This window comes from Bos javanicus, chromosome 29, assembly GCF_032452875.1.
Source record: "Bos javanicus breed banteng chromosome 29, ARS-OSU_banteng_1.0, whole genome shotgun sequence".
Taxonomy (NCBI): Eukaryota; Metazoa; Chordata; class Mammalia; order Artiodactyla; family Bovidae; genus Bos; species Bos javanicus.
The window spans coordinates 5,256,069-5,270,913 of record NC_083896.1 but is presented as its reverse complement, the minus strand read 5'-3'; the positions used below and the strand labels follow the sequence as shown (position 1 = coordinate 5,270,913).

Genomic DNA, 14,845 nt, shown 5'->3' with positions numbered 1-14,845 from the left:
TAAAGCTCCTTCTGGTCCTGGGGGACCTCTCTGCCAGTGTCTACTGATCTCCACCATGCGCTCCCTCGGGGGCACCACTTTCAGCCCTGCTCGACCAGAGATCCTGGTGGAACTTGTGATAGCCATTCATCGGGGGCTTCTCGGGCTCTCCGTGGAATTTCCATTTCACGGGTAAATGGTTTTCTGGGGAGGCTTCACTTTTGGACATGTTCCTGAAACTTCTTTGGCACTTTGCTTTGACTTCCTTTGGGGACATTAGGTTTCTTGGAGTTCTGGACAAGTTCAGGGTGCTGTTCTCTGAACAGAGTCATTTTCTCCTGAAACTCCTGTTTCTCTTTCTGGAAATCTTGACTGTATTTCAGCTTGAGCTGTTCTGGCACCTTCCTGTATTCCTCAGACAGAACTTTGATCAGCTCCTGGTTGCTCATCTTGGGGTGTTTTTGGAGGTACTGAGGTCTCATCTCTTTTAAAAAGCGGAGGTAAGCTGTCAGGGGCTTCTTGGGTAAATCAGGATGTTTCTTGTGTTTTTTTCTTTTGGAATTGTTAATGTTTTCCTTAGCCTCCAAGATTAATTCTTTCAAAGTGCGGAACTTTCTCAAGTTATAGGAAATCTCTAACCATTTGAGTTTGCACATTTCCCAGAAAAATCTTTAAAAGCTACTTTACCCCAGTCCATCACTGACTGGGTCACTTTGAATGTGTGCCTGTCGTTGGATGGAATGTTTTTCTCCATACATTCCAGTAACTGCATAATGTCTTCCTTGGACCAGTCATCTTGACTTTCAGGCATCGCCATTTCTAGGTCTTTGGGACACTTAAATGGTCCCAGCAGTTCAGGCACCTCAGTAGAATCTTCAGCTTCGTCACTCTCAAAATTCAGCAGATGAGTTATTTCCGAAGTCTTGCAGTGTGCAATTCTATGTTTCTGTGGAGAAAGAAAAGGAAAGTTCTCCTATGTGATACATGAGAGAAGCACATCCTGCTTGAGATATGTCCTTTCTATCCTTTCATTTACCCTTAAGAATGTAAATGAAAATTGGCCCAACCTCTGAGTTGAGACTCTTATTGAACATTATGAAGCTTCTTTTCCATAATTAAAAATCCTCAGGCGCTTTCCCAACATGCCTTCTAATCAGTCTTACCACAGGGTGTTTTACATACAAATGAACAAAACAAAAGACTGGTTGCCCCCTCAGGGGACAAATAATAAGTGAAAATGAAACAAAATTTAAAAAATTAAAATTCCTGAAAAGGAAAGGACTTTAAAATACCATTGAGATACCATGGTCAGTCACTCAGTCAGTTCAGTCGCTCAGTCATGTCCGACTCTTTGCGACCCCATGAATCGCAGCACACCAGGCCTCCCTGTCCATCACCAACTCCCGGAGTTCACCCAGACTCACGTCCATCAAATCAGTGATGCCATCCAGCCATCTCATCCTCTGTCGTCCCCTTCTCCTCCTGCCCCCAATCCCTCCCAGCCTCAGAGTCTTTTCCAATGAGTCAACTCTTCGCATGAGGTGGCCAAAGTACTGGAGTTTCAGCTTTAGCATCAGTCCTTCCAATGAACACCCAGGACCGATCTCCTTTAGAATGGACTGGTTGGATTTCCTTGCAGTCCAAAGGACTCTCAAGAGTCTTCTCCAACACCACAGTTCAAAAGCATCAATTCTTCGGCACTCAGCTTTCTTCACAGTCCAACTCTCACATCCATACATGACCACTGGAAAAACCATAGTCTTGACTAGACAGACCTTTGTTGGCAAAGTAATGTCTCTGCTTTTGAATATGCTATCTAGGTTGGTCATAACTTTCCTTCCAAGGAGTAAGCATCTTTTAATTTCATGGCTGCAGTCACCATCTGTAGTGATTTTGGAGCCCCCCCAAATAAAGTCTGACACTGTTTCCACTGTTTCCCCATCTATTTCCCATGAAGTGATGGGACTGGATGCCATGATCTTCGTTTTCTGAATGTTGAGCTTTAAGTCAACTTTTTCACTCTCCACTTTCACTTTCATCAAGAGGCTTTTTAGTTCCTCTTCACTTTCTGCCATAAGGGTGGTGTCATCTGCATATCTGAGGTTATTGATATTTCTCCCGGCAATCCTGATTCCAGCTTGTGCTTCTTCCAGCCCAGTGTTTCTCATGATGTACTCTGCATAGAAGTTAAATAAGCAGGGTGACAATATACAGCCTTGACATACTCCTTTTCCTATTTGGAACCAGTCTGTTGTTCCATGTCCAGTTCTAACTGTTGCTTCCTGACCTGCATATAGGTTTCTCAAGAGGCAATCAGGTGGTCTGGTATTTCTATCTCTTTCAGAATTTTCTACAGTTTATTGTGATCCACACAGTCAAAGGCTTTGGCATAGTCAATAAAGCAGAAATGGATGTTTTTCTTGAACTCTCTTGCTTTTTCCATGATCCAGCGGATGTTGGCAATTTGATCTCTGGTTCCTCTGCCTTTTCTAAAACCAGCTTGAACATCTGGAAGTTCATGGTTCACGTATTGCTGAAGCCTGGCTTGAAGAATTTTGAGCATTACTTTAGTAGCATCTGAGATGAGTGCAATTGTGTGGTAGTTTGAGCATTCTTTGGCATTGCATTTCTTAGGGATTGGAATGAAAACTGACCTTTTCTATTCCTGTGGCCACTGCTGAGTTTTCCAAATTTGCTGTCATATTGAGTGCAGCACTTTCACAGCATCATCTTCCAGGATTTGAAATAGCTCAACTGGAATTGCATCACCTCCACAGATACCATGGTACCTGTATTGGAATGTCCAAAATCCCAAACAGTGACATTACCAAATCCTGGAGAGAATTTGGAAAAACAGCAACTTTGATTCATTGTTAATGGGAATGCACAGTGATGCAGGTATTCTGAACAGTAATAGGGAACTTTCTTATCAAACTAAATATCCTTTTAATATTATTCAGTAATCATGTTTCTTTGTATTTAACCAAATTGGCTAAAAACCTGAAAACCTCATTTAAAAAAAAAAAAAAAAACTGCAGAGGGATGCTTTAGCAGCTTTGTTCATAATTGTCAAAACTTGAAAGCAACCAACATGTCTTTAGATAGTTGACTGGATAAAGAAACTACACTACCTACAGACAATGGAACATTATTCAGTGCTAAAAAGAAATGAGAGATCAGGCTAGAAAGAGACATGGAGTATACTTGAATACACATCACTAAGTAAAAGAAGCTAATCTGAAAATAATATGTATTTCATGAGTCCAACTGTAAGACATTCTAGAAAAACAAAAATATGGAGATAGTGAAGTAACTTGTCATTTTCAGGAGTTTGAGCTTCCCAGGTGGCACTAGTGGTAAAGAATCAAATACACCTGCCAATCCAAGAGATGCAAGGGATGTCAGTTTGATCCCTAGGTCAAGAAGATCCTCTGGAGGGGGAAATGGCAACCCACTCCAGTATTCTTGCCTGGAGAATTCCATGGACAGACGAGCCTGGCAGGCTACAGTCCATGGGGGTCACGAAGAGTCAGACACAACTCAGCAACCTTCACTTACTCACAGCTACTATCACTGCGTCCATGCAATTCTCTTGGGAGGCCAAGCTGACGTAATCTATAAAAATGGCAGTGGTAAAGAGAAGGAAACAAAATTATAGTATTGAAAAGAAAACTGTGCATAAGATGATATCTGTAGGGGATCTTATAAGAAGGAAAAACTATTATACCAATAGATTATTTTTCAAAAGTAGCAAAGAAGTAGGAATACATATTCAATATTAAAATACTTTTTGATTCTAACAAAACTCTGAATATTTAGGCTTTTGTTGTGATATTTAGCTGTGTTCAAGTCTTTTGCAACTCCATGGACTGTAGCTGTCAGACTCCTGTGTCCTTGGGATTTCCCAGGCAAGAATACTGGAGTGGGCTGCCATTTCCTTCTCCAAGGTATCTTCCTGACATGGGGATCAAACCCAAGTCTCCTTTATTGGCAGGCAGAGTCTTTTCCACTGAGCCACCAAGGAAGCCAGTTCAGCCCTACTTACTTCATTATACTTTGTTTTCTTGCTCTGTTTGATTCAATGGCTTTTTCAGCCATGTACTGAAAAGCATCACAGCTCTTTCCCACTTCAGGATATCCACCCACCCCACCCTATTTATCCTTCAAGTCTGTCTTCAGATGCCACTCCCTTATGCCACTGCCTTAAGTTTATACTTCATTATGCATTCCTTTGAGTGGGTTGCTGCCCGAGGACCAGCCCCGGCTGATCCAGGGTACTCCAAGGAGAGACAGCGTCGAGAGGGTCAGGATACGATAGCTTCAATTAGATATTAATTAGAGATATAAAGAGTAATAGAATAAGGATAGCTCAGTAGGAAAATTCAGTGGAGAAAAGAGGCTGAGTAGCTTGGTTTACGCGGGAGACCAATAAAACTTCAAGACAAGAAGTTTGCACCACTTACGTAGGCCGCAGGCGTCCTTCCGTTCTCCCGAAGGAGAGGAGACACTGAGGCCTCCCCGGTCGGATCTTAGAAGCCCAGGCATAATTAGTAAGCATGGTGGGTTCTGCGCTCCAGATGGAGACTCAGCCAGAGTGAGAGAGAGAGCGACATGGGGAGACCAGTATTTCGAGAAACTGATCCCAATTCTTTATTTTCCATGGTCTACTTTTATACACTGAGATGTTATGCAAAAGTCACGCGGGGTCAGCAGTCCTGACTTTTATCAAAGTCAGGTGCTTCATACAAATGTATACAGAGGTCTTAGGGGTGTTACATCATCTTCTGGCCAGGGGGGCCTGCAGACAATTTATGACCCTCTCCTTGTGACAGTGGTCAGTCAACCAGGACACTTATTTCTCCAGGGATGATTAGTCTTAAAACAGACGCCACCCAAATAAAGTTACATTCCTACAGGGTGAGGGTGTAGTGGGTTTTAGTTAAGGAAAGAATTTACTTAGCCTAAGGTCTAACATGATTAATATCAAAGGTTAATTCTATATATTCATTAATGTGTGTAAAGGCAGGGGATATGGAGACTTAGCAACAAACATTGGCTCAACAAATGAAAAACCCTTCACCAACACAATTTCTAATTAGCCCATTATACTTATACTAATAGTTTTCTAACTTTTCTAAGGAACCTGTTTTTAGAAGATTTAAAGCATCTCCTGCCTCTCACGGTTGGGAGGCTGTGAGCAATCACATGTGGCCGGACAAGCCTGTCAGGCAGGCTAGAGAACCTTCAGAGGAGTTTGTAGGTTAAAACACTCTTATCACGCCCAGGAATTATTATTAACTGGAGCTCTAGGTTAACTCCTTCTCCGAAAGAGGTGGTGGGGGACAGCCCCCCGTAAAGTCAGAGGTGTAGGTAAGAGCACAAAGTAGTAAAGTAGGCAGGCTCTGGTTATGGGGGTAGACGCTCGAGGATTTCCAGGGGGACTCCTGAGGCTCGATCCCGCCTTTGCGTATGTCGAGCCTCCTTCCTCATGACCTTTGTCACGGGCGGAGTACCTCATTCTGGCCCCCAACAGGTTGCCATTTCCTTCTCCAATGCACGAAAGTGAAACGTGAAAGTGAAGTCGCTCAGTTGTATCTGACTCTTCACGACCCCATGGACTGCAGCCTACCAGGCCCCTCCGTCCATGGGATTTTCCAGGCAAGAGTACTAGAGTACATGGGGTCACTAGGAGTCGGACACGACTGAGCGACTTCACTTTCACGTTTCACTTTCGTGCATTGGAGAAGGAAATGGCAACCCACTCCAGTGTTCTTGCCCGGAGAATCCCAGGGATGGAGAGCCTGGTGGGCTGCTATCTATGGGGTCGTACAGAGTCGGATACAACTGAAGCGACTTAGCAGCAGCACATTGATTCAAATTGTAACTAGAATTCCTATAACTTTTATTCAATTCCTTGCTCTCTGACTATAGCCTTCATAAGGGTAGGAAGGATGACTGTATTGTTCATAACTCCCCCTCGGTACTTAAAACAAATGTTAATACATAAGCAACAAAATAACCCAAGAATGCATTCAGATGCAGTATTCACAGTATTGAAAATATATTTACAGACTGAAAGACAGTCTCAAATAACAGTGACAAAATCTCAAGTCAAAATACTCTTGGCTAGTAGATGTGAATTTAATAATCCAGAGTGATTTCAAGGAATTCCACATAAATCTTGGGCAAAACAATATTCTCTTTAAAGTCTTAGCTTTCTATTTATTCAGGACTTTTGACTGATCGCCTGTTCTCTTCAGGAACTAGCTAATTAAAAGTCTTATTACTAATCCACGTTAAGATTCTCTAGCTCAGGGATTTTCCAAAATCAGAACAACTGACATTTGGAACTGCTTATTTATTTCTTGTTGGGCTCTCCTCTGCCTTGTAGGCTGCTTAACAGAATCCATGGTGTCTACCCATGAAATAATAGTAACATCCAATTGTGACAACCTAACATTTATCCACATATCAACAATTGCCCTCTGGAAGGAAAAATCACCCCCAATTGAAACCATTGCAGTGAAAAAAGAAATGAGACATTGCTCATGATAAAATTTGTATTTTTAGTTATGACGAGAAAACGTAAACATGAATTTCTCTTCCGTGTTCATTCAGGCCTCCTTCCTCCTTCTCTAGTGTGCAGTGTCCATCTGCATTCCACTCTAACCAGATCTCCTCAAAGATGTGGGTGTCTACCCGAACACAAAGAAATTCCTTTTCCCTCTTTTCTAATGCTAGCAACGTAACTTCTTGAAAGTGTTAGTTCCCCAGTCGTGTCCGACTCTTTGGGACCCCATAGACTGTAGCCCGCCAGGCTCCTCTGTCCATGGAATCCTCTAGGCAAGAACACTGGAGTGGGTAGCCATTCCCTTCTCCAGGGATCTTCCTGACCCAGGGATTGAAACCCAGGTCTCCCACATTGCAGGTGGAGTCTGAGCCACCAGGGATGCTCATAGTCTAGGTAACAACACACAAAATGAGTAGCAAGTCATCATGACACCCCAATACAGAGCTGGAAAGAACACTCTTCTTTAAAAGGTTACACTGCTAGTGTTAAAAGAATGGGGGCTCCCCTACTGTCCCTCAGATGGTAAAGAATCTGCCTGCAATGTGGGAGACCTGGGTTCAGTCCCTGGGTTGGGAAGATCCCCCGGAGAAGTGAATGGCAACCCACTCTAATATTCTTGCCTGGAGACTTCCATGGACAGAGGAACCTGGCAGGCTATATTCCATGGAGTCGCAGAGTCAGACATGACTGAATGACTAACACTTTCATTTTTCACCTGGACTATATACCTTTGGTGAACTTTATATAAAATATCAATATATAGGTTTAATGTCTGTTACTTTATCTTGAAAGGTTTGTGACTGTGCCTTCCACGTCTAACAGGCAGAGTAATTCTCAGAGCTTCTGCAAGTCTGTCTCCTGAGTTATACTCTTCAGCTTAGTTTGAATAAAATGCTCTTTTTTCCCCCCTTGATTGTTAATTGAATTTTCAACAACAGTAAGATCCATAACATAGCTTAGATATGCTGATTCTTAAAACTGTAAAATCTAAAGCATGCAAGGCAACAATACAGAAGCTAATGAAGCAAATAAGTAATAATATGAAAGAAAAATACAAAAAAGGGACTTCCCTGGGGTGGTCCAGTGGTAAAGAATCTGTCCCTGGTCCAGGAAGACCCCAGGGCAACTAAGCCCCTGAACCACAATTGCTGAAGCTGCAGCACCTAGGCCCCGTGCTCTGAGAAGCCACCGCAATGAGAAGCCAGCCCACTGCAACTAGAGTGGCCTCTAGTCACCGCAGCTAGAGAGAGGAAGAGCCAGCTCGGTCAAATAAATAAATAAATGAAATGAAAAGAAATACCAAAAAAATGTATATAGTCCAGTCACATATTTCCTAATATTCCCACTTTTCATACACACAGAATTACAGATTTGTGTTCAAAGATAAGATGTTGAGGAAAATAATAGACTCTATGGTATCTTCTTACCTGGTTGATGAAGAACAATATTCATACAAAATTTTTGAGAAATGCTGCTGGATTAGTCTGAACTTTCATGGAGGCAATCCTTCCTTTACTCCATGTGAGAAGCTTTTCTGGATTCTAGTTCTCTAGAAACTGTGTTGATCTTCCAACCACAGGCTACACAAATCAGGCAAATTTTTTCTCCACGTCCTTCTTTGATTCTTACTGGGCTGCTTTCTTTCTGTAAATGGAAGGAAGATAAATATTTTTCTTCTTAAAAGGATTATGTTAATACAGTATTTAGTTGTGGATGTTTCCTAGGGATCTTTGAAAATGAACTGTGAGGAGAAAAACTCATCAAGGAAGATTTCCTAGTAGCTGAGAATAAAGAAACAGAGAATGAATGAACAACAGTTTTTCCTAAAATGAGATTGAAGGGAACAATTGCTACTAATCTCCTTTCAACATACCAATAACTTGTCCCTCCTCCCAGTTTTTTTGTAGATCTTATGCCTATCTTTTCAGAAAAGAAATTTCCTTTATTATTTTCTCTAGTAAGAAAACAATAAACTCAAGCCCTTCCCTTTAAAACAACAGCATGCTTGTAGAATTCAGAGCCCCACTCTCCAAAGTTTGAAAGTTTCCATAGTCTAAAAGACCACTGTTTTAGGTGGCTGGAAATTAAATCCTATTAAAGGGATAGAAACTTAGATAAAATGCTTTAAAAATGTTCTATTAAACATGCAATAAACAAGGGACTTCTCTAGTGAGCTGGTAGTTGAGACCCCGCCTTTCAACGCAGGGGCTGTGGTTGGAACCCTGGTCGGGGAACTAAGGTCCAATGTGCCATGAAATGTAGCCAAATTTAAAAAGGAAAGAAAAAAATTTTAATCAAAGAGATATGAAGAAATTTGATAAAAATCATACTTACATCAGTAGTAGAAGTGGGGCCAAAAAATCACATTTTTCTTCACCTTTCATTATCTAATAACAGTAACTATATTGAACATAATCTTGAATTCTTAGTCACTAGTGACAAATCAAAGGAAAGGTGACAGGAGGAGAACCTGGGAAATACACATTCCGATTCGTTTAAGTTTGGGGGTGTTTGTTAGAGAAAATTAGCCTGTCCTCTAACTTGTTGAGAGATTTTCACTTGCCTGAAATATATGTAAGAAGTGAACTCCTGGTTTCATGGAATTTAACACATTACAAATTGCGTAATTTTTTCACATTTCAGACATCATTTATCCCAAGGCCATGCTGGTATTCAGTCGCTAAGCCATGTCCAACTCTTTCTGATTCCATGGACTGCAGTACACCAAGTTTCCCTATCCATCACTATCTCCTAGAGTTTGCTCAAATTCCTTCCTTTGAGTCCGTGATACTATCTGACCATCTTATTCTCTGCGACACTCTTCTTCTTTTGCCTTCAATCTTTCCCAGCATCAGGGTCTTTTCCAATCAATCAGTTCTTCGCATGAGATGGTCAAAGTGTTGGATCTTCAGCATCAGTCCTTTCAATGAATATTCAGAGCTGATTCTCTTTAACATTGACCGGTTGGATCTCTTTGCAGTCCAAGGGACTCTCAAGAGTGTTCTCCAGCATCACAATTCAAAAGCATCTTCTCCATCATCACAATTCATCACCAATTCTTTGGCACTCAGCCTTCTTTATGGTCCAACCCTCACATCCATACATGACTCCTGGAAAAACCATAGCTTTGACTAGATGAACCTTTGTAGGGAAAGTGATGTCTTTGGTTTTTAATACACCATCTTGTTGTTATTCAGTTGCTCAGTTGTGTCCAACTGTTTACAACCCCACCAACTGCATCACACCAGTCTTCCCTGTCCTTCACTATCTCCCAGAGTTTGCTCAAACTCATATCCATTGAGTCAGTGATGCCATCCAACCATCTCATTCTCTGTCATCCCCTTTTCCTCCTGTCCTCAATCTTTCCCAGCATCAGGGTCTTTTCCAATGAGTCAGCTCTTCGCATCAGGTGGCCAAAGTATTGAAACCAGCTTCAGCTGCAGTCCTTCCAATGAATATTAATATACTGTCTAGGTTTGTCATAGCTTTCCCTCCAAGGAGCAAGCGTCTTTTAATTTCATGGCTGCAGTCACCATCTGCAGTGATTTTGGAGCCCAAGAACCAAATCCCAAAATATTTTCTTTGCTTTTCTTTCTTGTGAGTCATGTTATCATTTTGTTTATAGAAATGTGAATTCTTAGTCATGTGCATCATTCTTTCAAAAGCAAATCTGTTGTTTTTTTCAATGTGTAATGTTTATATCATCTAAAGCTTTAATAAGGATTCTTTTTTTAATATTTATTTATTTGGCTGTGCTGGGTCTTAGTTGTGGCATACGGGATCTAGTTCCTTGACCAGGGATCAAACCCTGGCACGCTGGACTGGGAGTGCAGTCTTAGCAACTACCACCAAGGAAGTCCCAGTAAGTGATTTTGTATATATGCCTATTTAAATCCTGACTGTCTGAAGAAGACAAATATCATATATCACTTGTATGTGGAATCTAAAAAAGGGGTACAAATGAACTTGTCTCCAAAACAGAAGTAGAGTTATAGATGTAGAAAACAAAACTATGGTTACCAAGGGGTAAGTGTGTTTGTGTGGGATAAAGTGGGCTATTGGGATCAACATACACACACTACTATATATAAAATAGATAACTAAAAAGGACCTACTGGATAGCACAGGGAAATCTACTCAATATTCTATAATGGCCTATATGGGGAAAGAATCTAAAAAAGAGTGGATATTTGTATAATCAAGTCACTTCGCTGTACACCTGAAACTAATTACATGACATGGTAAATCAACTATACTCCAATAAAAACTTTAGAACCAAAAATCCTGACTGTCTCCTTCTAAGTACTGTTTTCCATTTTCTTATCACTAGGAACATTATCTTCCATATTATATATTTGCCATCCCTGAAAGTGAAAGTCACTCAGTCGTGTCAGACTCTTTGCAACCCCATGGAATTCTCCAGGCCAGGATACTGGAGTGGTTACCTTTCCCTTCTCCGGGGGATCTTACCAACCCAGGGATCGAACCCAGTTCTCCCGCATTGCAGGTGGATTCTTTACCAGCTGAGCCACAGGGGAAGTCTAAGAACACTGGAGTGGGTAGCCTATCCCTTTTCCAGTGGATCTTCCCAACCCAGGAATGGAACTGGGGTCTCCTGCATTGCAGGCGGATTCTTTACTTACTGAGCTATCAGGGAAGCCCATCTCTGAGGAAATCTCAAAATCAAACTTGTAGAATAAAATTGTAGTATATATAATCATTTCAAATCTCAAAATAATGGAATTTCCTTGGCCTATCAATCTGGAAATCAATTTATGACTTGCCTTTTGTTGACATTATGCTTTATTATTCTCAGTCCTATTATGTTAGCTGCATTTTGGAAAACTTTGCCAGAATAATATTGTTTATATTCACTCTTTCATTCATTTATTTATTCATTCATTCACCATACTTTTATAGTATTCTATGTTCTAAGCATGTATAAGATAGTGGGAATAATAAAAAATATTTTCCCTACCCTCTTGGGATTTTCAGTCTAGTAGCATCAAAACAGGGCTTCCCTGATAGCTCAGTTGATTAGGAGACCCCAGTTCAATTCCCAGTTCGAATCAGGGAGAACTTATTCTCTGGTTACCCGCTCAGCTGGGTCTCCTGCTGAAGCCCTGCTCTCTGGTCCCAGAACCAAAAAAGCACCTCCTGCCTTAACCCTGCATAGCTAACCCCAGGGAAGCTCCCAGACCTCAGAGGAATCAGAGCAGTGATCCCCAACCCTGAGGCGTGGACAGCACCAGTCCATGGGCTGGAAGAAGCCAGGCCACGCTGCAGGAGGCAAGCAGCAGGTGAGCAAGCGAAGGTTGTCTGCCCATCCCACCCCTCACATTACCGCCTGCGCCATGCCCCCTCCCAAGTCCATGAAAAACTGTCTGCCATGAACCTGTCCCTAGCACCGAAAAGGCTGGGGACCAGTCCCAAAGATGGAGGCTTTTCTGTGCCTCCATTTCTTGTAGGCCATAATGTTCCCTGAGTTCCAAAGGGTGGATTCAAACAGTTGCTAATCGAGGGAGGGACAGCCAAAAAAACACCTCAGGTAAGATTAAAGGGACCAGAGAAGCTCATCAAGATTAGGGGACAGACTAGCTGAGATGAGATTAAACGAGTGCAAGCCTTGCTCACACCCTAATTTTGTCAGACCCCACCTTTGACCCAATATTATAAAAAACCTTCATCAAATCCTCTGGGGTTGAGGCACATAGTTTATTGAGGCAGAAGCCTGGTATGTCTCCCTTTGCCTGGTAAGGCAATAAAGCTCTCCTTTTCTGCTTCACCCAAAACTCTTGTCTCTGGGACTTAATTTGGCACAGGTATTCAGAGACCAAGCTTTCCTATACAAGCTGAGGTTGTTTCTATGTAATTATCTCATTTGTCAAATTTTTTAAAGTATTACATTCTTTCAACCTTTCTATAAATTAAACCATTTAGCCATCTTGTCTTGCTATATATTTTTGGAATAATTTGATGATTAATTTTAGGTCTGTTATCTATGAATTCCTTGGTTGTTTACATAGATTTTAAGGACTCAGAAAGTAGTTTCCAAGTACTGTTTAGTTTTCTATTTAGTGTAGTTCCTAAAAAGGGTCTCCTGCTCTACTCATATAAATATATTACAAGTGGTAATATGTGTGTGTGTTAGAAAGAATGTTTAGCAATAGATAAGTAGATAGTGCAGTAAATGATTTGAGAAAAAAAAAAGAAGTTGGTTTTGAGTGTTGGCAAATGACTCTTCAGAAACCTCTGACTTGGAGCAAGCAATAATGAATGTATCTATAGGAAAGCGACATTTGTAACTGTGCATAAATATGAGAAATTAAAGTGACCATTCATGGGATGTAGAAACTAAGATCAAGAACTGATGGTTTTGAACTGTTGTTGGAGAAGACTCTTGGAGTCCCTTGGATGTCATGGTCTTTGTAGACCAGGACCTGGGGACTGCAGTAGACAAGAAGAGGGATGCAGGGGACCCAAGTCTCGAGTGAAGCAAGGGTGCTTTATTTGCAGAAACGCATGTTTATATATCTTCATACAAGGCAGTTTTCAGTTCAGTTCAGTTCAGTTGCTCAGTCGTGTCTGACTCTTTGCGACCCCATGAATTGCAGCATGCCAGGCCTCCCTGTTCATCACCAACTCCCAGAGTTCACTCAAACTCACATCCATCAAGTCAGTGATGCCATCCAGCCATCTCATCCTCTGTCATCCCCTTCTCCTCCTGCCCCCAATCCCTCCCAGCATCAGAGTCTTTTCCAATGAGTCAACTCTTCGCATGAGGTGGCCAAAGTATTGGAGTTTCAGCTTTAGCATCAGTCCTTCCAAAGAACACCCAGGGCTGATCTCCTTCAGAATGGACTGGTTGGATCTCCTTACAGTCCAAGGGACTCTCAAGAGTCTTCTCCAACACCACAGTTCAAAAGCATCAATTCTTCGGCACTCAGCTATCTTCACGGTCCAACTCTCCCATCCATACATGACCACAGGAAAAACCATAGCCTCGACTAGACGGACCTTTGTTGGCAAAGTAATGTCTCTGCTTTTGAATATGCTATCTAGGTTGGTCATAACTTTCCTTCCAAGGAGTAAGCATCTTTTAATTTCATGGCTGCAGTCACCATCTGCAGTGATTTTGGAGCCCAGAAAAATAAAGTCCGACACTGTTTCCACTGTTTGCGCATCTATTTCCCATTAAGTGATGGGACCGGATGCCATGATCTTGTTGTTTTCTTAATGTTGAGCTTTAAGCCAACTTTTTCACTCTCCTCTTTCACTTTCATCAAGAGACTTTTTAGTTCCTCCTCACTTTCTGCCATAAGGGTGGTGTCATCTGCATATCTGAGGTTACTGATATTTCTCCTGGCAATCTTGATTTCAGCTTGTGCTTCTTCCAGCCCAGTGTTTCTCATGATGTACTCTGCATATAAGTTAAAGCCTTGACGTACTCCTTTTCCTATTTGGAACCAGTCTGTTGTTCCATGTCCCATTCTAACTGTTGCTTCCTGACCTGCATATAGGTTTCTCAAGAGGCAGGTCAGGTGGTCTGGTATTCCCATCTCTTGAAGAATTTTCCACAGCTTATTGTGATCCACACAGTCAAAGGCTTTGGCATAGTCAATAAAGCAGAAATTAGGCAGTAAAAAAAAAATGAGCAAAACAAAGCCAAGCAAATAGCAATCTTCAAAGGGCCAGAAAGCATTCTGTATCCTGAGTAAGAGGGGCATAACTGAATAGATTACTTTAAGTAAAAGGTCAAGGAAGGGAGTCACTAAAAGGAATCCAAGCAGGTGCCCTTTCTCATGATCTCAGAACTGCATGTAGCTCTGCCCGCTCCTGTTTTCCAGGAACTGATAAGGAAATGAGAGTCCTTGAGAAACAGCACACAAAAGAAGAACACATTGGATCCCTGAAAGTTGAACGTCCCCTGACACTTGGACAGCAAGGAATTTGAATGAGTCCATCCCAAAGGAAAAGAAAGAAAGAAAGTGAAGTCGCTCAGTCATGTCCACTCTTTGCAGCCCCATGGACTATAGCTTACCAGGCTCCTCCCTCCATGGGATTTTTCCAGGTAAGAGTACTGGAGTGGGTTGCCATTTCCTTCTCCAGGGGATCTTCCCAACCCAGGGATTGAACCTGGGTCTCCCGCATTGTCGGCAAATGCTTTACCATCTGAACCACTAGGGAAGTCCTCCTAAAGGAAATCAACCCTGAATGTTCATTGAAAGAACTGATGCTGAAGCTGAAGCTCCAGTATTTTGGCCACCTGATGGGAAGAACTGACGCCTTAGAAAA

General features: G+C 41.8%; 1 pseudogene; it reads right to left on the bottom strand.

Annotated features, from left to right (window-relative positions):
* LOC133240907 (upstream-binding factor 1-like protein 1) overlaps positions 1-919 on the bottom strand; it is a 4,221-nt pseudogene extending 3,302 nt beyond the window's left edge.
* Positions 920-14,845: the final 13,926 nt, after the last annotated feature.